Source organism: Lissotriton helveticus, chromosome 2_1 (genome assembly GCF_964261635.1).
Source record: "Lissotriton helveticus chromosome 2_1, aLisHel1.1, whole genome shotgun sequence".
Classification (NCBI taxonomy): domain Eukaryota; kingdom Metazoa; phylum Chordata; class Amphibia; order Caudata; family Salamandridae; genus Lissotriton; species Lissotriton helveticus.
The window spans coordinates 78567546-78592085 of NC_136059.1; the positions used below are offsets into that span (position 1 = coordinate 78567546).

Sequence of the window (24540 nt, forward strand, 5' to 3'; positions counted from 1 at the left end):
ATTGAAACGCTTCTACATATCCTATGCAGACCAGCAGAACACTTAATCGTTCTATAAATAGTGGATAAAGATGTTACTAAATAGTAGAGGCCTTCCAGGGACGCATCATATCATGGGCACAGTCAGCAGATTTCACGGTCTGGAGCGAGAAAATCAACGTTAACCCAAGATGATAGCAAAGACCAAACCACTGGTCACCTTATATGTGGGACATAGTGTAGCTAGTATACGTTCCATCGAGAGATTATGATGAGTGCTTTTGCATTGGGGAGGGGCGATGGCAGTGCTAAGGTGGGAGGGGCGGTAGAATGTGGTGGAAGCATATTGTCCTATAGAAGGAGGTGAGTAGGCTCAGTCGGTATCCTCTCCTTGGGGTATGTATCCTGCGGGAGTTGTCTAAATGAGGGCAGTCAGTCGTTATGGTGTCCCCTGCCAGTGTGCTGTCCAGGGATCGGAGACCCTGCCATATCTCTCTTCTCAGGGCAGCACCCTTACATTCTGACCATTTGAGAAGTTCTGCTGGACTTTGCGGGAGATTTGGGCCTCATGGGGTCTTCCGGGACAGTGCAATCTGGTGGCGGGTCAGAACCAGTACTAAATCTATCAACCTAGACATGATCGCTTTCGGGTGGGGCGTGGGATGAGTCCTAGAAGACAGAAAGCTGGTGTATTCAGGATAGTACACCGAATGGCCAGAATGGGACAGCTCCGCACCATGTGGTAGAAATCTACTGCCTCTGTGACACAATTCAGGCAAGTAGCATGCACTGCTAGGAATATAGAGTTAATTAATTTGGGAGTAATGTATACCCAATGCAGTTTATAATATTGTGTGAGCTTAAACCTAGCATTCCGTGTTGTCAGCGAAAAGGACTTTAATTTAGTGCTGCAGTCGTAGGTCAAGAGTGAGGCACTTAAATCACTCAGCCAGCGATCATGTAGGCCCTGAAGATTGATCTTGTTCTGCTGGAGTAGTGCTGTGTAAATTAAGGAGATAGCTCATATTCTTCCAGCGGTAGTGCAAATGATCCAGAGACCCAGGTGTGGTGACTGCTCAGTGATATCCGCCTGATAGCACCCTCGCACCAAGGCCCTAACCGCTCCATACTGTAAAACATTAAAGGGGGGAGATCAAACTCATCAACCAGTTCTCAAAGAAGGCTCTCAGGGTTGTAAAACCTGCCTCCTCCCAGTCTTGAACAGCATCGCAATCACGCTGTGGGTGATTGGGAGTCCTGCAGCATAGGGGACTGGCGCATGTGTGCGCTGCAGTGCCCTGTTCCAAGCATACACAAATTTGGTAAGTAAACTTTAACCTGCAGTGTTCTGTAGCCCCCGTAGGGGATAGAGGATCATGAGGGAGTCCCTGCTTCCAATGGCAAGGAGGCTCCTCTTCGCGCCATCTTTCATCGAGCAGCCCAGAGTATCTGCGCAGTGAGACAATAGAGTTCGAAATCGGGGGCAGCCATCACGTCCTCTGAGGTGGGGAGTTAGAGTGTGGTGAGGGAAAGTCTGTCCCATTCTGATCCCCATATCAACACGATGAGCAAGCCATCAATCTCCCGGAGAATAACTTGACAGATCCCTATTGGCAGGGTTGCAAAGGAATATACTTTGTGCAGTAATATGACCATTTTAACTAGGGTTATACAGCACATGGGGTATAGTGGCAAGGTTGTCCAGATGGAGGTAGATTGCTTAAGGGACTCACGGGTTGCTTGTATGTTCCCCCTCCGGCTAACTGGGATTCTGAACAATATAATTATATTCCTAGTGTGAGGTTTCCAACGGATCTTATAACTCAGTTCTGGGGGGCGAGGGAGTCTATCATCAATGGTTGGAGCATTCAGGGGAGTTCATTAGGCTTGCCCCAGTTAACCTGATGCCTAGATACCTAACCAAAGCGAGCCAACGCTATTTAGGCCCCTTCTATAACAGAGCATTCCCCAAGTAATAACAGTAACACATCATCTGCATATAGCGATATATATAGAGAGGTCTCTTCAAAGTCTAGGCCCCAATAGCTGTCGTCCTGCCTGATGGTCAATGCCTGGGGCACCACCACCAACGCAGGAAAAGCATCGGAGATAATGGGCATCCCTGACTGGTACCCCCGCCAATGGTACAGGAATAGTGCCACCTTTTCTGACTCTTGCAGATGAAGCAGAATAGAGTAAATCGGTCCATGACAGAATGCTGTCCCTCATACCTATACTGGCCATTGTTGTATATGAGAAGCCACAGTGGAGGGGATTGGAGTCTTTCTCAATATCTATGCCAGAGCTGTAGCCTTAGGGTGTTCTCTGACGGTAGAATTCAGTGCATAGCAGCTGTCTAACATTGGCACAGTACTGCACGTTGGTATAAACCCAGATTGATCTGTGTGTATCAGCTCTTGGATCTGCTGCATCAATTGGTCAGCCTATATATTACTGAGAATCTTATAGTCTATGATCTGCTAGACTTCTTACTGCAGATTCCTTACCTTAGGCATCAGGCTGGATCTGGAATAAGTAGGTGGGAAAGATTGGCTCCGCAGCGTCTACTCCAGATGTGACGTGCACGGCACCTACATAGGCGCCACCCGAATGTGCTGACGTCCGTTCTTTTCTTTCCACGCCAGTCATTGCTGATCCAGGGAGAACTTTCCCTTCAGTCAATTCTTAACTGAGCTTTTTTTGTCTTTTGTCCAACCTTTTTTTTTAGAGTTTTCTCCTGGTGTGGCAGGTATGTCCTCTCATAAGGCCGGCTTAAAGCCCCATGGTGCCAGTCACCTACCAATATCGGAGACGGACCCGCATCTTGTTTGACATTGGTACCTAGAGTGCAACCACGATGTTAAGACCTGCATCGATGGCGCACCATGACCTTGAAGCCTTTAAGCGGTCCCTCAAGCTCCTGGCGACTCTACTTGCAATGTAATTCCAAAATAAGACCTAGACCGACAAGGCAAAGAAAAACTTTCATATATTCATGGTGAACCATCAGCTGCAAACCTTTTTGCACAATACTCCTCACTTTGGAATGTTGAAGTAGGAGGTAACACCAAACTATGCCTTCAAGTAAAATAGTTGCCCAACCCTTGAGAAGACAAATGACAGTTGTGAAACAACGAAAAACACACACTAATGTGCCCAAATAGGGAAATTGAAGAAAATAGAAAAAAGTGTGTGTGAGCGAGAAGGCACCTCACGGGCGAACACCAACGGGGACCTGGCAGGTACTCACCAGGATTGCCCTGATCTCATCATCGGTGCCTTCAAGCTTTAAAGAAAAATGTGTGTCCACAAAACAAACAAAGACCGTGTTTGTGAAAGGATGCAGTAGTGGGACAGAACGGAATACCACAAACGTGAGCACAAACATATACACAAAGAGCCACCAGCAACACAAGACTTATCTTTATTCTGTTTCTTTTGTGTTGTTCGTGGAGTAAAAAAAGTGGAGATGGCTAATCCCTATCTAGCCATATTCCACTTGCCGCCGACATGTTTCATTGCCCCTTATATTTTTCGGGCAATTTCTTCAGGGCGTCACCAAATTTTTGAGCCACTGCATAAGGACACGTTATATTCGCAACATCAAGCGACCACCTAGGCTCATACCAGTCGCAGGGTCCGGACCAGAATTGGTTTAAAAATGACTTCAGCTGTAAGTCACTCTTCTTCCCACAAACTTTTGCGGTGATGTGAGGGGGAGCTGCGTTCTCTCAGCACTCGCCAACTCTACTTGCAATACCAGAATGGTCTTGATCCCAGTCGAGAGGATGGTCCTGGATTGGTTGCGAAGCCCAGAATCTTAAGTTGTTGGGTCACTGGGGTTAAACTCCACCACAAAAAGAAGAGCAAGCTGTCGAATAGGACTTTGAGCTCTTCTTGCTGATGAAGCGAGGGACTGTCAGCATTCGAGACCTGGCTCTACGATTGAGCCAGTGCCTGGGTTGGCTATGAGTTTCTGGGAGCCAGAGCAAGCCCCGCTCAACTTCATGAGTTTTATAAGGCGATACACCTCATTTTTGCGTCCAAAACGTGCCTTCGGGCCCTGCAAGTTTGGAAGTGGTCTCTACTGGATGCACGCCGACAGCTCTGGTTCCAGTCCAGCCCTTTGGATCCACAGATTGATCCGGAGCAGCACTGGTCATACAACCGTGACCTTCCCCAATGCTGCTCCCGATCCAGACGTTGTCGGCACTGCCAGCACCCACCAGTGGCGCCACTGTCATTCCAATCCCAGACTCTGACACGGAGTTGAATGGGCGTTGCCTGATGCCAACTCCAGCACTGACTGGAGTCATGCTGTCCAGGTCAAAGCCTAAGTCCTATTATTATGGGCTAGTACTCGAGGAGGATTGGGAGGGGTCGTTGGACACTGAAGAAAACCAGCCATTTGACCCAAACGAGGACTGGGTGAGGATTTGGCGGAAGCCAGCGGCCTTAACACCTCACCAGATATTGGCAAGCTTTCTCCCTCTACAGTGGCTACGGAGGAGGGAGTATCATTTGCAGTAGTAGATAGAAGGGCAGCCGAGGTCTTGGATCTTAGCCTGTCCTCAGTGGCAGTCAAGACAAATGTATTGACAGAGGTGTTTCAGCCAGGAATGTCTCCCTCAACACTGCTTTTCCCTTTTAATGAAGCCCTTACAGACTTTTTGCTTGAATCCTGGTCCAAACCCAGCACAATGGCTCCTGCGAACAAGGCAATTGCCTGCTATCACCGCCCCACCCATGGGGACTCCAGCTTTCTCACTCACTACCCCAGAGTGCTTGGTGGTCCAAGCCTCCACTTCCTATAGTGCATTCCCTATCATACCACCTAATAGGAAATCCAAGAGGCTGGACAACTTAGACATGAAGATGTTTTCTTCCATCAACCTGGCACTACGGTCTGGGAACACTGCATGCCTTTTGGGCTTGTACTCCCACGCTCTGTGGAATATGGCTGTACAGGTGGTGCTGGCTCTCCGAGGCTGTTGCTGACGGGGGAGTCACAGCCAAGTTTACCATCCGCTGTGGACTGGATACCACTGACTCGCTCTGCAGAGTGGTTTTATCGATGGTGGCCTTATAGCACAATGCCTAGTTGAGGACAACTGGCTTTCTGAGCATCGCTTATTGACATTTTCTTTGATGGCTCTCGTCTCTTTGGAGACCAGGCAGATTCAGTGCTGGAGCACTTTAAGGATAGCAGGGCTAAGGCCAGGTGCTTGGCATCACCATGGCCTGTTGCCACCCCTTTTGCTGCCACAGACGGGGCTTCCAGCTGCGTCTATACCCATCCAACCACCGCAGCACACAAACTTCACAGCCTCTGCGAGGAAGAGGACATGGTGCCATCAGACCTTATGGGTCGGGCAGCCAGAGGTTGGGCCATTCGTATCCCCCTCCCCACCAGCCTCCAAACACTTGGAGTTTTTCCTCATAGCATCATGGGCAACCAGTGGGCAGCAGGATCTGGCATCACCTGCCCCACTGGTCGTCTATAACATCAGACCTATGGGTTCTGCAGATTGTCCTAAGGGGCTACTCCATACCCTTCGAGACTACCCCTCCAGCCATGCCACCTGCTTGTGACAGGCAGATGGAGGACCATCTGTCTTTCATCCTGGAGCCATAGAGAGGGTGACAATACCAGAAGTAGGTATTGGTTGCTCTCCTGCTACTTTCTGTTCCCAAGACGGAAGGAGGCCTTCATCCGATCCAATTAGGAGAAGTTCAGAATTCTCATGTTCGCTCAAGTCTTGTCTGCTCTGGACCTGTGAAACTGGTACATAGCATTGGACTTGAAGGACACGTACTTCAACATTTCTGTCCTGCCTGCCCACAGGTGTTAACTTCAGTTCACGAGCACTTTCAGTTCACTGTGTTCCCCTTTAGCCTCATCCTTGCCCCTCAGGTGTTCACAAAGGTTATGACAGCAGTTTCAGACCTGTGGCGATCTGGGGGCCCATCTTCATCTATCTAAACGACTGGTTGTTAAAGAACCGTTCGCCCCTGGCTGTCGTCTGCCAACTCCGACTTGACTCTCCCTCTCAGACACTCCATTTCATCAGAGCTGTTCTGTACATAGTGCAGTTTCGGGTCTATCCTCCTGAACGGCGAGTCCAGACTGTTCAGGCTATGATGCCAATGTTTCAGCTTCTATCCTGGATTTCTGTGAGACTGATTCGGAGGCTGCTGGGCCTCACGGCATCCTGGTGGTGACACATGCCAACTGGCAAATGCGGGTTCTTTAGTGGACTTAAAGTTCCAGTGGGCGCAACATCGGTGAAATCTCTCCAGATCACGGTGGAAACTGCTAAATATCTGCAGTGGTGGTTAACGAACCGTGACTGGGTCAACGGCAAACCCCTGTCCCTTCCCAACCCAGATCTGACAGTGGTGACAGATGCATCACCCCTGGAATGGAGTGGCTATCTGAGAGAGGTTGAGACTAAGGGCCTCTGGTCTCCGGCGGAATCCGCATTCTACATCAACCTTCTGGAGCTCCAGGCACTCCAGTTAGCATTGAAACCCTTTCTACCCTACATCAAGCGAATCCTAGTGCAGGTGTTCATGGACAGTACCACTGCCATGTGGTACTGTAACTAACAGGGCAGGTGGGGTCGTAGATCCTTTGTCAAGAGGCCCTGTATCCCTGTACATGGCTAGAAGGTCAAGGCATTTCCCTGGAGGTTCAGCACCAGGCAGACTCTCTGAATGCCAAGGCAGACACACTCAGCCAAAGATGCCTAGCGGATCTCAGATGGTGTCTTCATTCAGAGGTGGTGCAAGGTCTCTTTCAGAGTGGGTAGAGCCTTGGTTAGATGTTTGCCACCGCCAAGAACACCCAATGTCTTCTGTTGTGTGCACTGGAATTTCCAAGGCGGCTCTCGCTCGGAGACGCTTTTCATCTCAAGTAGAGCTGAGGACTCATATATGCCTTTCCACCCATACCACTCCTGCCCAAAGGTCTCAAGAAAATAAGGAACAACTGGGCCCAAATCATGCTTGTGACTCTGGACTAGGCCCCAAGAGTATGGTATCCTGACCTGTTGAGCATGATTCTGATTAGGCTGCCTCTTCTGGAGGATCACCTGTAGCAGCAGCAGGGGGGGGGGGGTTCTCCACCCAAACCCGTCAGCGCTCCGCCTTCTTGCGTGGAGATTGAATGGCTACAGTGGACAGCTTTTTACCTTCTACCCGAAATCTGCAATGTTATGCTTGCAGCCAGGCGTACCTACACCAAAATGGTATACGCCTGCCATTGGGGCAAGTTTGTGGCATGGTTTGCAGAAAAGCAGGTTGACCTATTTGCTCCCCTTTCTCAGGTTCTTCTCTTTATTCATTCTCTTGCCCAGCATGGCTGTTCTGGGCAACTTAAGGAGTTATCCTTCTTCTATCTCAGCCTTTTGAAGCTAGTTTTCAGGGAAAACCCCACATCCTGGCCACAAATTTTTTATCTTCCCTGCTCTGCAAACTGATTTCTGTGGACAGGGCTTTCCCCTTTCTGATGGATACAACTGCCTGTGGATTCCTCAGCTTTTGAATTATCCCAATGCTCAGAATTCCACCGAAACTTTTCGCCACAGCTGTCCCACGTTGGCGAGGACGTCACAATGGAATAGCTCAGCACGCTACTCAGTGTGACGTGATCGAAGCCATAAGAAGACCTCGTTGGCTTGTTGACATCTGTGCCCTTTTTTCCACGCTGTAGATGCATAACAGTTTTGATCTCAGGCTCTCCGTTTCTGGGAGTTTCTTTGTTACTTTTGTCGCGACTTTGTAGCTGTTGAAGATGACCATGCCAATGAAGTTGGGATTCAAGCTGTGCAGAGAATGTGGGGGCCAGATGTCAATCACTGACCCCTGTGAAGACTGATGTGGTGCCTGTCTTCAGATCATGATGTTGGGACATGCACTTTGTGCAAGGGGATGAATCTGAAGTAGAGGGAGGTCAAGTTATTCATGCCAAGGCCAAGAAGCAGAAAAGGGGTCGCAGGAAGTTTCGGACCCGATCGAAGTCGCCGACGCCTCATACTTCGAGGTCGTCCGAGAAACACAAAAAGAAGCGGCACCATGGTTCCCTGCGCCATTCATCAATGGATGTGAGTCCTTCATCAGGAGCAACTCTGGCCCCGTCTCCAAGAGCTGTGACTTCTCGGGCTGTGACTTCTCGGGCTCCGAGAGATGTTATGCCTCCTCTGATGCCAAGGTCGGATACTCCACCTCCGGCTCCTAGATCTCTGATGCTGCAGCTGGAGCTAAACTTGATACCGCCACAAACGACTCCAGAGGCTGTTGTTCCGGATCCAGCGTATCCTGCTTTCCCGACTCCGGGATCGGATCTATTGCATTTTCTAAATGCAATGTCCAGCTTATTTGCGAGGGCTGCGTATCCTACTGGTGCACCTGTTGGCCCCATGGGTCTGTTGGCATATTCCCTGGGATGTTTTCCTCCTCATTTTCCCTAGGCACCGTTCATGCCCTTTTATGCCTGTGGCCACAGGGAGTTGGCCTCGTCCAACGCCGAGATTATCGGCGCCGTTGCAATCTTTAGATGGTCGAGTTTCTTTGGATGGCTCTTCCTCTGCGCCATCTGGAACCGAACCGGCTCCGACTCGACCAACTTCAACTCCTGTTCCCTTACACCTTCCTTTGCCGGTTTTGAAATCACAGGCGCCGCGTCTGGATTCGCCGTCGCTGATTTCGAGGATGAGATCTTGGTGGAGGCTCAAAGGTTGTTGGATGAACAGGAATACCAGATTGAACATGGAGGGGCTGAAAAGGGGACCAAGTGGACCCTGACCCTAATTTTGATGGTCTATTGTCTTGGACACCTCTTCTGAGTGGGAGCTGACATCGCAGAAGGGCCTGCCTCCGCCCGAGGTGACCACATACCACACTGTTAATGGAAAGGCTGCAGACCTTTTAGAATTGCCTCTTTCTACAGCAGAACTAAAATCAAACATTCTTACGAAGGTTCTTCATTTATCGTCCTCCGAGTCCGAACCTTTACTTCCCTTCAATAAGGCATCAGAGTCCATTTTGGATATCTGGCAGAAACCAATGACCACTCCAGCTGTTTCCAGGACTGTGTCTAGAAGATACAAGTTGGCTCCTGCGTATCCAGCGTTGCTGTCCACTCATCCTTTGCTGGAAAGCTTGATGGTCCAGGTTTCATGCTGTTCAAAGCTGTCGACCGGTTCCTTTCCATCAACACTTACTGATAGAGAGTCAAAGCGCATGGAACAGTCGGCGAAGAAAATGTCCTCGTCTGGGAGTATGGTTCTAAAATCCACGAATGCTACAAGTCTCTTGGCCGTTACATTCATGCTCTCATGGACACAACCAAGGAAGTTGTACCGATGTTGCCCGCAGAGGTTCAAGAGCATTTTTCGGAGGTGTGATCAGATGCCCAAGCTGCTGCCCACCAAGTGATCCAATCTGGACTGGACACAGCCAACTCTGTAGCCGGAGCTGTGGGACCATCTGTGGTGACGAGGAGGCATGCCTGGTTGTGTGGTTCAGGATCCTCGTTCGATGTCCAGGCTACATTGCTGGACTTACTCTTTGATGGGTTCCGTCTGTTTGGGGCTAAAGCGGATTCGGCGCTGCAGCGCTTTTAGGGCAGCAAGGTTAGGGCAAGATTTTTGGGACTTCAGGCCCAACCCAGGAGCTCTGGAAAATATTGCAACTTTGTGCCTTGCGAGAAAATTGTCCTTTCTTTGCATGCAACAACCGCAGTGGTAGCAGGCAAATCCCTTGTACAGGTCCTACAGGAGAAAGGGCAGAGGTCTTCTGCGGGGTTCTGCCCGACAACAAGTCGTCTCCTCCACCTCTCCAGCCTTTGTTGCAGAGAAGCAGCTTTAGCTCCGCCATCTTAGAGCATGCTTCTCCCGTGGTAGGACGAGTGTCCCATTTTCTCCCTCATTGGAGGTCTGTCACTACAGACCCCTGGGTTTTAAACATCATAGAGAATGGGTATGCCCTACTCTTCCAGGAGTTTCCTCCTCCTTTCCCTCCCCGTCAGGGTCTTTGCTCAGAAGAGCTTCTTCTGCTCCTCAAGCAGGAGGTTCTGTCTTTGCTGCAGAAAGGTGCAATCGAGGTAGTTTCAGAGCAGGAAAGAGGTTAGGGGTGCTCCTCTCTGTACTTCCTGATTCTCAAAGAGGATGGTTGTTTACGGCAGATCCTGGACCTCAGGGTTTAGAATTTTTACCTCAAACAGGAGAAGGTCAAAGTGTTGACCCTGGCTCAGGTTCTCCTTGCGTTGGCGAAGGAAGACTGAATAGTGTTGATCGATTTATAGATGTGTATTTTCACATTCCTATTCTGAAGTCTCATCTGACGTAGCTCGATTTTATGGTAGGGTCGCAGCATTACCAGTTTGCGGTCCTTCCATTCAGCCTTACTAACGTGCCTCGGGTCTTCACAAAAGGGATGGTGGTGGTGGCAGCACATCTTAGAATGTCAGGGATTTCTTTTTTCCCTATCTGGACGACTGGCTTCTCAAAGCAAAATCGCCAGAGATAGTACTGCATAATTTGCAGGTAACAAAACAGTTGTACAGTTTGGGGTTTTCGATAAATGTACCAAAATCTGACCAGCGACCTGTTAATAGGGGTATTACTGGACGCTACTGTGAGACGTGCCTTCCTACCTTCGCAGAGGATTCAAGACATCCAGGCTATGATTCCACTTTTTCAGAATGGAGTGTCTGTTCCAATCCAGACGGTCTGTGCCTGCTCGGTCTGTTTTCGTCCTGCATTCTGTTGGTCAACCATGCACGCTGGCATATGAGGGCCCGCCAGTGGTGCCTCCGCAGGCAGTGGTTTCAACATAACTGAGATCTCGAGGAGGTTGTCAGAATCTCCATACACACTGCAGCGGATCTGCGATGGTGAGTGTTCCAGGCAACCTGTCTCGAGGAAAGCCATTACAACCTCCATCTCCAGTGGCCACAATGATACCAAAGGCCCCACTCTAGGTTGGGGAGCTCATCTGAGGGCTCTTTTAGTCAAAGGTCTTTGGTCTCCAAAGGAAAGATTGTTTCACTTCACTCTTTTGGATTTGCGGGTGATACGTTTGGCTCTCAAGGCCTTCCTTCCTTCCTTCCCTTCGTGGTCAATCTGTTCAGGTCTTAACAGACAACATTACAACGATGTGGTATATCAACAAACTGGGAGGAGTCGGGTTGTATCTTCTCTGCAGAGAGGGTCTGCAAATCTGATCCTGGGCTCAGGACCATCGGATTTGCGTGATCGCAAAAGGCTGAATGTGCGTGCGGACAGTCTCAGTCAGCAGTATTCGGCCGATCACTAGTGGCGTCTCCGTCCGGGTGTGGGGGTTTCCTCAGTTGGACCTGTTTGCCACTCATGAGAACATGCACTGCCCATCATTCTGCAGTCTCCAGTATCCAATGTAGGGAGCTTTGAGGGACACATTTCAGTTAGATTGGGGCTCGCTGGTTCTTTACGCATTGCCTCCACACCCATGATTCTTCAAGTTCTGCGAAAGATTTGCCAAGACCGGGCCCAAGTTATATTAATCACTCCGGATTGGCCACGAAGAGTGTGGAACACAGACCTCCTTTACCTCCAATTGCACACTCCGCTCTGTCCCCCATTCAGGGCAGACCTCCTCTCGCAGTTGCAGGGGCTGGTTCTACACCCCCACCTTGAAAGCCTTCACCTTCATGCCTGGAGATTGAACGGGGCAACCTGAGTTCCTTTTCTCTTCCACCGGATGTGGTGGATGTTATTTTATCAGCCAGAAGACACTCCGCCAAATCTGTGTATTCTGGTAGGTGGGCAAGATTTGTGAAATGGTGTGTAGAGAAGTCTATTGACCCCTGATGGCCCATTTATCTGATGTTCTGAGTTTTTCTCTTTCCTTAGCAACAACAACAGGGATATGCAGTAGCAACTGTTAAGGGCTACTTATCTGCCTTGTCCGCTTTTCTCTGTTGACCAGATCAACCCTTGTTATTTGTCTCCCATAGTCTTGAGATTCATTAAGGGTCTCACTCCTCCCGCTCCTTTTATCATGCCTCAGTGGGGTTTGAATTTGGTTTTCACATTTTTGGTGGGTTCACCCTTTGAACCTCTGCATAGTTCTCCCTTAAGGTTTCTACCTTTTAAAACTATATGTTTAGTGGCAACATCTGCTAGGAGGGTAAGCGAGTTGCAAGCTCTTAGTTCCAAGCCTCCTTTTACATCTTTCCATGTGAATAGGCTGGTTCTTAGGATCAGAGCTGCTTTCCTGCCTAAGATGGTCACTCCATTCCACATTTGGCTGCCATCACCGTACCTACTTTCTACCCCCACCCCTCCACCCCAATAAGGAGGAAGAGAGATTTCTTCGCCTGGTCCCAAGAGGCGATGAGCTTCTACCTGGACAGAACGAAGAACTCCAGGCTGGATGATCAGCTCTTTAAAGGATACGTGGGTAAGATGAAGGCCAAAGCTGTCCACAAAAGAACGCTGTCCAGGTGGATAATCCTGTGCATCAAGATCTGCTACGCCTTGGCCAAGAAGGAGCCTCCTAAAGGAATTCATGCTCATTCTACCAGAGCTAATTAGTCTTCTTTGCCTTTGGCTAGAGGTGTCCCTGTGGTAGATATCTGCAAAGCGGAACTTGAGACTCCCTCCCCACTTTTGCCAAGCACTATTTTTTGGGTTCGGAAGTGAGGCTGGACAGCCATTTTGCTAGTTCTGTGCTGCAGGATTTTTTTGGTATAGGCAGGCAGTCAGTCACTCTCCTCCGGGAGCGTGACTGCTATGGGATTCAAATCGAAAGGTGTGGAATCCACAGGCAGATGTATCCATCAGAACAACAAGTTACTTACCTTTGTTAACGCTTCTTCTGGTGGATACAGTGTCTGCCTGTGGATTCCTCACTGACCCACCTGCCTCCCCATTGCCTGTCTGCTTATACCAAAAAGTAGTTAATGTGTATTGTATGTGATTTATTGCTGGAATCAGGAAATTTGGCATTGGGAAATGTCTATGATGAAGAATTTACAGGTTTGGTTGTGTGTGTATACTGTGCATACTTGTGAAAATTTTGTCGGTTTACCCGTTTGCCTTGAAGGCACAGAGAAAATGAGTAGAACGGACGCCAGCACGTTGACTAGGTCTTATGGCTCCGATGCCGTCATGAGGAGTCGCGTGCGGATCCATTTTATTGTGACGTCGACGTGGGAGAGCTGAGGAGAAAAGTTTCAGTGGAATGCCGCGCATTGTGATAATTCAAATGGTGAGGGATCCACAGGCAGATAATGTATCCACCAGAAAAAGCATTACTGAAGGTAAGTAACTTCTACTTCAGGGCCCAAATTTTCCTCGCCAGTTATCAGTGTTCTTCATGGCTCCGTGCTCCTGGCGTGAAAAGTCATGAAAAGAAACTGACATCAGCAGGTTGGGGTGGCACCTGTATAAGCACCACGCATGTCACTTCTAGTGCCGACGACGCCAGGATGAGCTGATCGACACTACCTACCGGTGCGCAGGAGTACTGCTCATGAAAAAATTTCCTGGTCCAGTCAGATGCCTGGGGAGGATTCTAAAGTGCTAGATAGTCTCTACCAGATAAGCTTTACTGAAAGTAAGTAACTTGTCTTTCAAGATCGATAAAGGTCAATATGAGGAGACGATTATCTCATGCTTACTTCTCTTTGAGTGTGATATTCAAGGCCTCACAAATAGGTGTGGCGAGCACTGATCCATAACAGTGTTTTATACTTCAGTCAGAAAGACAATAAGAAGATTTACGTATGTTGCATAAAAACGAATGGGGAGCCCGATTGACCCAGGTGCTTTGCCCTTTGCCAATGCTTTTATGGCCTCGTACCTCCTGTACTTGAATGGGGCAGCCCAGGAGTTCGGTAATACCCCCAAGGCAAGTAGACGGACAGTGATGTCTTGCTCACTATGAGCTTTAATGAGTTATTGTCTATAATCATAAATTCTAAGTCTCTCAATTCGCTCCAGGAGCTTCTCTCTCTTGATACAAGCCTCTTGCGGGAAGCATGTGGTCTCTCTGTCGAAGGAATCTAACAACCCCTCCTGCTTGACTAGCTCAAAAAGGAATTAGGCTCGTACCTCTGCCTATGTGGCTATACAATGTCCTAGCATCAGCACCTGGAGCACCTCCCACTCAGTCAACACCGAGGACACATTGTAAGTGTTTTCAATAATGTCAATACGAAGAGTGGTGGACAAGGTGTCTCAGAAGACTGTCTTCCAAGGCAGCAATATTCGACCTCCGGGAGCGAATCAGTGGCCGAAGGGAATCCCACCCAAGAGTCAGTATTGCAGGGTTATGGTAGTAGTGCGCCTTTAGCCAGATTCTCAAGGTTGAGTGTCTTATCTTGCAAGAGCCAATAGCATAACTTTTTGTCCAGTCCGATATATAAACCATATATATCCAAAGAGTAGGAGTATTCTAGGAGTCTCTAACTTTATTTACAACATATACCCACCATCCTCATTCACACATCCACTAGCAAAAAAACATAGATGGAGCATACATTGGGGAGGTCTCCCAACCAGATCTGTGTCTGCTATGCAGTTAAAGTCTCCCTCAATAAATAGCGGGGAAAAATTAAGATTGTGGTGATGTATAGGGAGAGGGAAGATAGGAAGTATTGCTGGTCGATTTTCTGGGCATACAGATTGAATGGAGCAATATCTCTGGAGTCCACACTTCCCCCCTCCAAATACAATCAATCTGCGTTCTGGGTAACTGGTCTTAAATTATGGTAGGTATGGCACCCTTGCCAGTATCCAAATAAGTACTCCCCCTGAGAAGGCAAAGGTGTAAACATCTCTTGGAGATGGGAATAAGACCCCTCATATTACATGTGAGCATTTTCACTGTGGGGGTTTTGGGCTGGAGGGGATAGCCATAGAGCCATAGTTTGTCGTTTCCCCATCCCACCCCCAGTAGGCAGAGGAAGACAGTGAGGTTAGCATAGTCCCTGTAGGTGACAGCAAGCAATAAAAACAACAAACCCCAACTGCCCGCCCAAAGGACTAGAGTGTCCAAACCATTTAACCGTGGTCCCTTCAGTTACCATCAGTGTCCGCAGAACGGGTCTACAGCTTCATGGTACCAGGGAGGAGAGTACACAAAGTGCTTGAACAGGTACTCCAGCCTGGCCACCAGGGAAGGTGTGGCTGGAGTCACTGTAAGAAAGACATTTGGGCATCAGCGACTAGTTAGAGATGGCATTACGAAGAATATAGGAAGTACGCAATACAGAGGTCAGATTATCTCTTCTGCCATACCCGGCATGACCATAGCCAGGGGGGTGCTGGTATCTGATTCGGCTGTGCTCCCAGAGATTGAGTCAGTGTCCCCTTTTTTGCTAGAGGCTCCTTCTGGAGACCCAGTTGACATTGCTATAGTAACCGCTGTGACCTTCATCCTTGGTAGCACATGCCTATTGTTGAGTAGGGTTACCACCACTGAGGTGCCCCACCCAATGCCGTTTCTGCTGGCAGCGGTCCCAGTGATGGCGAGAAAGAGGAGTTTTGTACTCCCATCATAAAAATCAATTTGTTTCCAAACTTCCTCTGGGGTGGTGAAGAAACAGGATCTAACATTAAAGTGGCTGTGTAATTTTGCCAGGAATACCAGTGCAGAAGTCACTCCCAACTCCCTTAGTCCCCTTTTGGCACTTAGAAAAGAGGCCCTCTACTGTCACACCACTGCTGTGAAGTTCCTTTAAATCGACACCCTTGTGTTGTCTACCATGAAGGAGCCATATGTGCGTGCCTTATTCAGGATGCGGCCCTGATCACGGTAGTGTAGCAACCGTGTCACTTCTGGGCACAGGGCAGCTCCTGGAGGAGGTGGGGTGCCAGGACTTTGTGCCCCCTCTTAGGGGCATAATATTTGGAAAGCCTCTCGAGCGACTACCTCTATAGCCAGTACTTGAGAAAAGAAATCATTGAGCCCTCGATTTGTTCCAGCAAACCCACAACTCTGATGTTTCTCTTGATTATTATTATTATTATTAATTGGGTTTTATTGAGCGCAGACTACCCGGAGGCCTCGTAGCGCTGAGTGTGACTGGGGGGACAAGTGAGGGTAGTAAGATTTACGTGAAAAGGAGGGTTTTTAATTCCTTGCGGAATTTTAGGAGATTGGGTTCGCCACGCAAGGAGACTGGCAGAGCATTCCAGGCCTTGGCCGCATTCCAGGAAAAGGAACGGCCTCCCCATCTGGCACGTTTGACTTTGTTCTCAGTGGCCAGAAAAGCTGTGCTGGAGCGCAGCGGCCTGCGGGGGAGGTATGGAGTAGCCAGCGAGCAGATCATTGCTGGCGCTTCCTTCCACATAGCCCTGTGCATAAAGCACATCGATTTAAACAATGTTCTGGCCTTGATGGGTAGCCAGTGGAGTTTTTTTAGAGCAGCAGTCCCTGAGTCCCGCCGGTTGAGGCCCAGCAGGAGGCGGGCTGCTGCGTTTTGCGTGACTTGGAGCTTCTTTGTTGTAGTCGCCGAGGCCCCTAGGTACAGCGCATTCCCGTAATCTAAACGGGACAGAATAATAGCTTGCACCATGATCCTGCGGGCTTGTGGAGGGAGGAGTGGTAGTACTTTTCTAAGCATACGCATCATGCCAAAACAGGTGGCAGATACGATCGTTGCTTGATGGTTGAAATTGAGATTAGCATCAAGCCAGATGCCTAGGCTCTTTATTTGAGGTTTAAATTGGGGCTGGGTGCCCATGCATGGGGGCCAGTTCAGGAGCGGGCAGGGAATGTTAGGGTTTCCAAGAATCATAAGCTCCGTTTTATCACCATTAAGTTTCAGGTGGGAGCTGGCCATCCATTTATTAACTGCCACTAAACATTTCTCAAGATTGGGCGAGGAGGCAGTGGTTTGGTTCATGGAGACAATCAATTGAGTATCGTCAGCATATGTGACTAACTCCAGGCCAAATGAATGGACGATGTCTGCCAAAGGGAGCATATATATATTAAAAAGGGTTGGGCTCAGGGACGAGCCCTGAGGCACACCCTGATCAAGAGGCCAGATCCTGGATTGTGTGGTACCCTCGACTACTCGGAAAGAGCGGTTTTCCAGGAAGGATTGTAACCAACGAATGGCTGTTCCTGATACTCCGATTTGCTTGAGACGGTGGATGAGGATGATGGTATTTACAGTGTCGAAAGCGGCACTAAGGTCAAGCAAAATAATTGCTGTAGTGCCGCCTGCGTCCATCTGTTTCCTGGCTAGCTCAGTCACAGTCAGAAGGGCTGCTTCCGTTCCCAGCCTGGGGCGGAAACCTGCCTGAGAATCATGGAGTATATTGTTTGATTCTAGATATTGAGTGAGAGATGTATTGATGTGTCTCTCGAGCAGTTTGCTAACCCAGGGGAGCAGGGATATAGGGCGGTAGTTGGCCATGTTATCTGGATCTAGGGAGGGTTTTTTCAGGAGAGCTCGTACTTGAGCTTCCTTCCAGGCCGTAGGGACTATGCCGGTACTGATGGAATTGTTAAGGATGTTAAGAATAACTGGCCGTATTATATCTGTGATCTTTTTTAGGTGGCATGGCGGTGCGGGATCACTTGGAGATCCAGATTTAACTTTCTTCATAATATGCTCCAAAGCGTCCACTCCTACTGGGGGGAACTCTACTAGTCTGTGAGGTGTGATGCCGGGTGGCATGGTTGCTTCAAGGGCAGCTATTTCTGGAGCAACAAATGCTGAAGAGATTAATTGTATTTTTTTATAAAAATATTCCGCTTGATTATTACATCGGAATTGTGCTTTGCTGGGATCCTGGGGAGTGGATGGGGTGTCAGTTAAAAATTTTGCAATTTGGAATATTTCTCTGGGACAGTTCTGGGCATTATTAATTTTGTCTTCAAAGAAGCGGGCTTTAGTTGAATTAATCTCTGCTTTGTATTCTTTTATGGCATCATGATGGTTTGTTTTGGCTGAGCTGCTGCGAGAAGCCCTCCAAGATCTTTCTAGCTTCCTACAGTGTCTTTTCATTTCTTTGAGTTTGGGAGTGTACCATGGTGATGCCTTGGATTTAGTTTTTTCCCTTAGTGTTGTTAGTGGTAACACAGAGTCAAGGGCCTTGGAGATCCATTGGGAGTAATTATTATACAGTAGTGTTGGGTCCTCCTTAGCTTGTGGGGTGGTGGTAAGTAAGGCATCTGTCCACCTATCAACAGAGAGCTTAGTCCATTCTCTCCCTTGAAGCGATGTACGCGGGGGTGGTGGGACAGAGGTGGTGTGTAGCCACCGTAGGGGGACCAAGTAATGGTCAGACCATGTGAGGGCCATAGGGGTTCCTACCACTAATCTGTGGTCGTTGCTAAACACTCCGTCCAGAAGGTGGCCTTTCTCATGTGTGGATTCGAAGCCCTTCTGAGTGAGTTGGATAGCTTCCAGATTCTCTAGCAAGGCTTTAGTTGAGGGATCGTCTGGATTATCCAGATGGATATTAACATCACCTAGTATGGTGAGATGTGGGCTGGTAACAGCTAAGTCAGCGACTTTAAGTTGTAAAGAGTCGAGAAAATCTCCCATTTGGTTAGGAGGGTGGTAGATAAGTATGCCTGAAAAGGTCGCCGTAGGAGAGAGGTCGAGGGCGAATTCCATGCTTTCGCAGTTTGATATTGAGCCTGCATTGATCCTGCATTGGTAGTGGTTTTTGTATAGGATTCCTAAGCCTCCTCCTCTGCCTTCTGACCTGTCGACTCTTTGTAATAGATATCCCTGTTGCAGAAGGGAGGTGATATCAGGGTCTGACGCCTCTTTGAGCCATGTTTCTGTGAGAAAAATGGCATCCGGGCTGGTGTCCTCTAAAAGAAGCGACATTTGAACCGCGTGTTTAGTGAGCGAGCGGCAGTTTAGCAGAAACATTTGATATGTTTTTGCGGGTTGTGAGTGCTTTGCCAAACACGTGGGTCGGTAGCTGCAATGGGTACATACGTTGGTAGGGTTGCCGAGTGCAATAGAATGTAGGCAGCCGTCAAAGACGGGCGGCATAAGTTTGGTCAGGGTTTGGGAGTCATACGTGATAATGGTGGCATGGTTTAAGTGTGGTTGGACAGAGGGTGTTACCCCCAGCCCCAGTCGGCCGCGGACGGGCGCAGACGGGCAGGACTTTGATCCCCCATCAAGGCCTGTAACGTTTTAAACCTGCCTGCTAGGACTCTCATCTCCACAGAGTGTACTTTAGAGACAGGGACTAGCTCCACAAGGTCCGATTTCACTTGTTTAATCCAGTCTGCCATTTTCTGTTGATCCTCACGCAGTAATCCTCACACAGTAACCCCAGGTCCAACAATGGTGGGTCCATCTTGACCTCAAGCAAGTGTTTGGTGGACCCTATGGCAGCAAGGATTACATCTAATTTAGCCTCAGAGGGTGGGGCCACACCTGCAGTGCCCAACCATCTGGTGGTGTTGGGGAAGTCTGGCATTCGTGACCTCCATTTTGCCGCAGTTAGTGCTCTCCATGCTTAAGGGTCTCGGGTAATGGATGATAAGAGGCGAAGGTGCACCTAGCTGGAGGTGTGCAGCAGGCCCGAGACGCAAGCACAGCAGAGTCAGAGGGTGTAGATGGGGGCACCCAGTGCCAGATGCATAGTGGCAGCAGTCCCAGAAGAGCAGCTCCCCACTATGTGGAGTGCCTTACTTTGCTGCGTATGCACAGATGGGCTTTGATATGCCTAAGCACACCCCTCCCCCGGTCGATCAATGTGCCGTACTCAGTAGTCTACCTCACAGTGCCCTTTCAAATGGATGTACCTGGTGCTTGTGTCCTCGAACAATTTGGTGGCAGCTTGGGAGGGGGAGGGCAGGGTCAGCCCCCAATCGTGTGCTGTGTTGGCCACAAGTCAGGAGGCACATGTCCATTGCGATGGGCTCTGGTGTACTTCAGGAGGGGCCCTGCCTCCCGGCTTCATCCCAGGGCCTCAGTCACGTGGTAGCCCACCTGGCCTATTGTATTTGACTTCAGCATATGTGAGTACGCCGCAAGTCTTTCCGAAGGTGGGGGGTATGCGATCCAACGAGGACACTGCATGCACAGCACTGAACCGGGTCTCTAGACTCTGCGTCAGGAGACTGGTCGCTCAGCAGTCACCCGGGATCCCAACTCGCCTCCTTTCCGAGGATATCTCAGGCTTGCTATGACTACTTGCTTAAAGTTATTCGGATAACCTTAAAAGTGGCGTTATTTGCATTGTCTCCGTGCAGATAAGGCAAAAGGTCATGCAGCTGTGTGTCGAGTTGCTTTTTCCAGTAGTTTAAGCTTCCCACGGCTACACCCATATCTGGTGGGTGCCTATCTCTGCTGCACTATTGACCTGCCTCGAACACTCTAGAATCCGCCTGTGGCTCAGTTCAGAAATAGCGCTTTATCGTTTGTGAACGTTTGCGAGGCAGCTGCACCCTTTGGCTGTATCTAGCTGTACAATGTTTCTTCCTTGGCTCATATGTTTAGATTAGGGACACGCCATCCTGCTGAAGCCTGGTATTGACCTTTGTCCTCTTCAACTGTTTCGTTTGCATGAAGAAAACGTTACTTCGTAGTTTTACATTAGTTTTCCAAAATACATATGTTATACCTGTGGTGTGTATGTATACATGTACACACACTCAAAGCTGTAGCTAATGAAAGAACGGCGTCACAGTGAAAAACATTATTTTTTTCTTTTCTGCCCCCTTTCCAGCAAAATTACCGTATTTGCTTCCCAGATGCAAAATGTTTTGCATATGCGAGGTTCTCTTTGCTACCTTAGTTAGGGTCGCCTCACCCATGCACATATACTCCCTGAATTAACGTGATTTAAAGGAGAGTCAACTTTTTAAATCAAAATGTTATGGTGCGGCGCATAGGTGTTGCTTAGTACTCTTATTCGTACTCTAAGGGAGAGGTGTGACGCCGCGGCCAGGGTGACTTACTCCGGAATCTGGGGATCACGGTTCGATCCCCGGGGCCGGCGGCAGATTGGCCCAGCACCATGTGACTCTGGGCAATAGCTTGCTTAATCTTCCCGACGGCCCCCAGCGTCTAGAGACCCTAACGCAGTGGTTCCCAAACTTTTTTGACCTGTGGCTCCCTTGACCTAACCGGCAGTTAGCCGTGGCTCCCCACCATTTTTTTACCGGTGGGTGGGGGTTATGTACTTCCTGTTGTCTTCCTTAAAGTAATTGGGACGCAATGAAGGTATTATAATGGTTGGAATGCTTGAATTATTAATCTCATCTTTCACTTCACTCATCTATCCATCCTTTTGTCCATCTACACCCTTTCACTCACTCATCAATCCTTACATTCACCCTTTCACTCATCCATCCATTCACCATTTCACTTATCAATTCATCCATCCACCCATTCACTTTTCCATCATCTACCCTTTCATTCATCCTTTCACACACCCATCCACCAATTTACTCGCCCATCAGCTGCCCTTTCACTCGTCCATCCATCCTTTCACACACCCATCCACCCTTTTACCCATCCATCCACACTTCCACCCATACATCCATCTATTTACCTTTTCTCTCATCCATACTTCCGCTCATTCACTCATCCATCCTTTCTTTCATTATCTATCCATTCCCCTTTTCATTCATCCATTCATCCTTTCAGTAATCCATCCAGACATTCCTTCACTTATTTACTCACCCACCTTTTCACATTATGGGCTGAGCCTTTGTCTGCAGAGTTGCAGGCAGAAGAGGCCTATCAAGAACGAACTACAGCAAGGGGTGTGGTGGGGGAGAGTTCACTATGCCCCTGCACATAGGCAGACTGAAAACGTAGATGTCATGAGTCACACATGATGCACAGTGCCAGGATGTGAGGTGACTGTAACATGGTGTTGTTTCCAGGGCTTTAAGTGGTGTAAAAAACCTGGCAGGTCTCTTCAAAGGGGGTGTTGGATGTAATTAAGAGCGTTCTGCACTTAGCATAGTGTTGCGCCCGACTGGTATTATGTTATTCTGTCATTGCATCCAGATATATAATACAGCAAGTATCATTACACCAACAACAAGCCAGGACTATTGGCTTTGTCAATGGTTGCTAGTTCCTTAAAATAAAAAAGCAGCAACCATGGCTTTGTTGAATATAATATTGAAAATACTTCAGTTCTAAAATGACGAGACCGAGAAAGAACGATAACCCGTTCTTTTTAACTTTTTACAGGCTTCTTTAAATGAAGTGTTCTCTAACGTTGAAGCATGGGCGGGTGTTTTTACTTTTATCTAACTGAATGCCCTTCTGTACACTGAGGCAGGAGGAGGCCGCCACATGCTTTAACACCCCAGACTGCCCCATTGTCATTCGGTGTGTGGCAATCAGCGGCATACTGAATGACAATGGGCGGGAGGGGCTGCTCTTGTGCTCTAGGAGGAGTGCGAGGCGGCTCCATCAGCGGGGGTGAGGCCTCTCAACGGGGAGCAGCGCTGCTCCCTGGGATGGCCAAAAAAACAGACAAAAGGCGTACTGACGGTCCGTGAAATTTACGGACGGTTGGTCACCCTAGACTGTGCGCGGCGCCCCTGGCACCTCATTACGGCGCACCGGGGTGCCGCGGCGCACAGTTTGGGAACCGCTGCCCTAACGGGTGATGGTTCGCGCTTTACAAATGTGGATTATTATTATTATTATCATTATTATTATTATTAACGTGCACCTCCAAAGAGGGTCTCTGGAATGGACAGCATGGTATGCTCCAGCACTCCAGGTTGTCACTCCGTAACACATGATTGAAGCTTTCTTCACTGTGTGGTATGCGATTTCTACTTTCTGTTTTTCTAGTGTATTTCTTTTGTACTTTAAATCGGGTTGCAATTGCATGTCTGCACGGGCAAGAGGAGGGGTCTCGTTTTGTTGTTGTCCTTCAAGCAAGCAGATATAGCTAAATGTGTATACCTGCATGTATGTGTGTCTTTAAACACCAGGGACATTTTTTTCCTCCTCTTATAAGTCAAGAACATATCAATAAAACACAATTCAAAACAAATTGAAGGGCATAACAATTTATTCATGCAACAAACATGTTTGCACCTCTCTCTCTCTCTCTCTCTATGCTTACTTGATACGGGATTGCTTTTTGATGGTTTGCTGTCTTCAGTGTGGCTTTGTTAATTTGCTTTGGAGATTTCTCTTCCTTTCCAAATGTCTCCTGAGTGGCATTCTTTTAAAAAAAAAATATTTTTATTAAAATATTTTCTCATTGTAAAACAGAAACAGTGGTCACCAGTGAGATACATAAGCATTTCCCAATAAGCAGCGGCAGCATATCCAACCAGCAGCAAAGAAGGGTCAAACAATGTTATGATGGGTCAGTGTAGTGTGGCGGGCCCCATCTTTCCCATCCAACCATATACCCAACCTTGCACTATCATTGCGAGTCAGAGAGCATGAGTCCGTAGTGTCTAAGCCAAGGTTTCCATATTTTCCAGAACTTTTTAGGGCAGCCCCGTGTTTTGTACATTGTCTTCTCCCCTAGCATATACATGTCCATACTTTTCCTCCACTCAACAAGAGATGGTCCCTCTGTGGCCCCCCATGTCTTGGCTATATCTCGTTTTGCGACCACCAACCCCAATTATAGCAAGACCAACCCAGGTTTGGGGAGGTCAATATCTGTGGATATCCCCAGTAGGACAAACGAGGGGGTAAGCGAAACCTCCGCCCTCAGGACTTTCTCCATCTCCCTCATCAGGGTCGTCCAGTACCTTTGGATCTTGTAGAACTCCCACACCGTGTGGTAAAATGTGCCTTCCGCCCCTAAACAGCGCAGGCATGTAGGTGTTTCAGCCCTCGTAATGCGGTGTAGTTGTACTCTATCGTAGTATGCCCTGTGTAAGTATTTATATTGGATGAGCCTGAGGCGTGATATGATGGCTACTTCACGAGGATGCATCAAAGCCATCTCCCAATCTAAATCATCCATCTCCCCCAATTCCAATTCCCATTTTATGCGCAGTTTCTGTAGTGTCTGGCTTATTGTTTATGATCGTCTTATATGTCCAAGAGACTGCTTTTTCAGCTATCTCTCCCATCAAGAGACGCCTTTCTAAAGGTGTGTATTCAGGGAGATCGGCAGTTATTACGCCTTGCACCTGCCAGGCATGTTGCAACTGTAAATACTTGTAGTGCTGGGTTGAGTTCATGTTATATTCCGTCTGTAGACGAGCAAAAGTGGCTAGCTCTTTGCGGTACATTATATCTTTAAGGTGGGAGATACCCATCAGCTTCCTAATTTCTGGCAGGCTATTTCCCACCCACGAGGCCCCCTGACTTGAGCAGTCGCCGCCAGGAAAGCCACACTCCCGCGTCATTTATTGCCGGTTGAGATCGTCTTTTGTAAACGACCCTTAAGTGGAAGCCGCCATCCCGTAAGGAACTCTGGCGCTTTCATTGAATTCCACCTAGACTCACTAAGATGCCAGCACACGGACACCAAAAGGTATGAACCACCCCGCTATTCTCAATTAAAACAGACGAATACACTGATTGAACCCCCTTCTAAATACTTGCATTCATATGTTCCCTTACAGTAACGGATTAATT

At 48.5% G+C, this 24540-nt stretch overlaps 1 protein-coding gene and 1 long non-coding RNA gene across 9 annotated transcripts in view; one reads left to right on the forward strand and one right to left on the reverse strand.

Annotated features, from left to right (window-relative positions):
• Positions 1-24540, forward strand: part of EXOC6B (exocyst complex component 6B) — a 1580787-nt gene that overhangs the window by 884932 nt on the left and 671315 nt on the right. The window lies entirely within an intron of this gene.
• The window catches only part of LOC144817728 (uncharacterized), an 891613-nt gene that overhangs the window by 770937 nt on the left and 96136 nt on the right, over positions 1-24540 (reverse strand). For all 7 annotated transcript variants that reach the window (XR_013606961.1, XR_013606962.1, XR_013606964.1 and 4 more), the window contains exon 2: positions 23057-23158. This is a non-coding gene — a long non-coding RNA (uncharacterized LOC144817728). The remainder of the gene's footprint in view (positions 1-23056; positions 23159-24540) is intronic.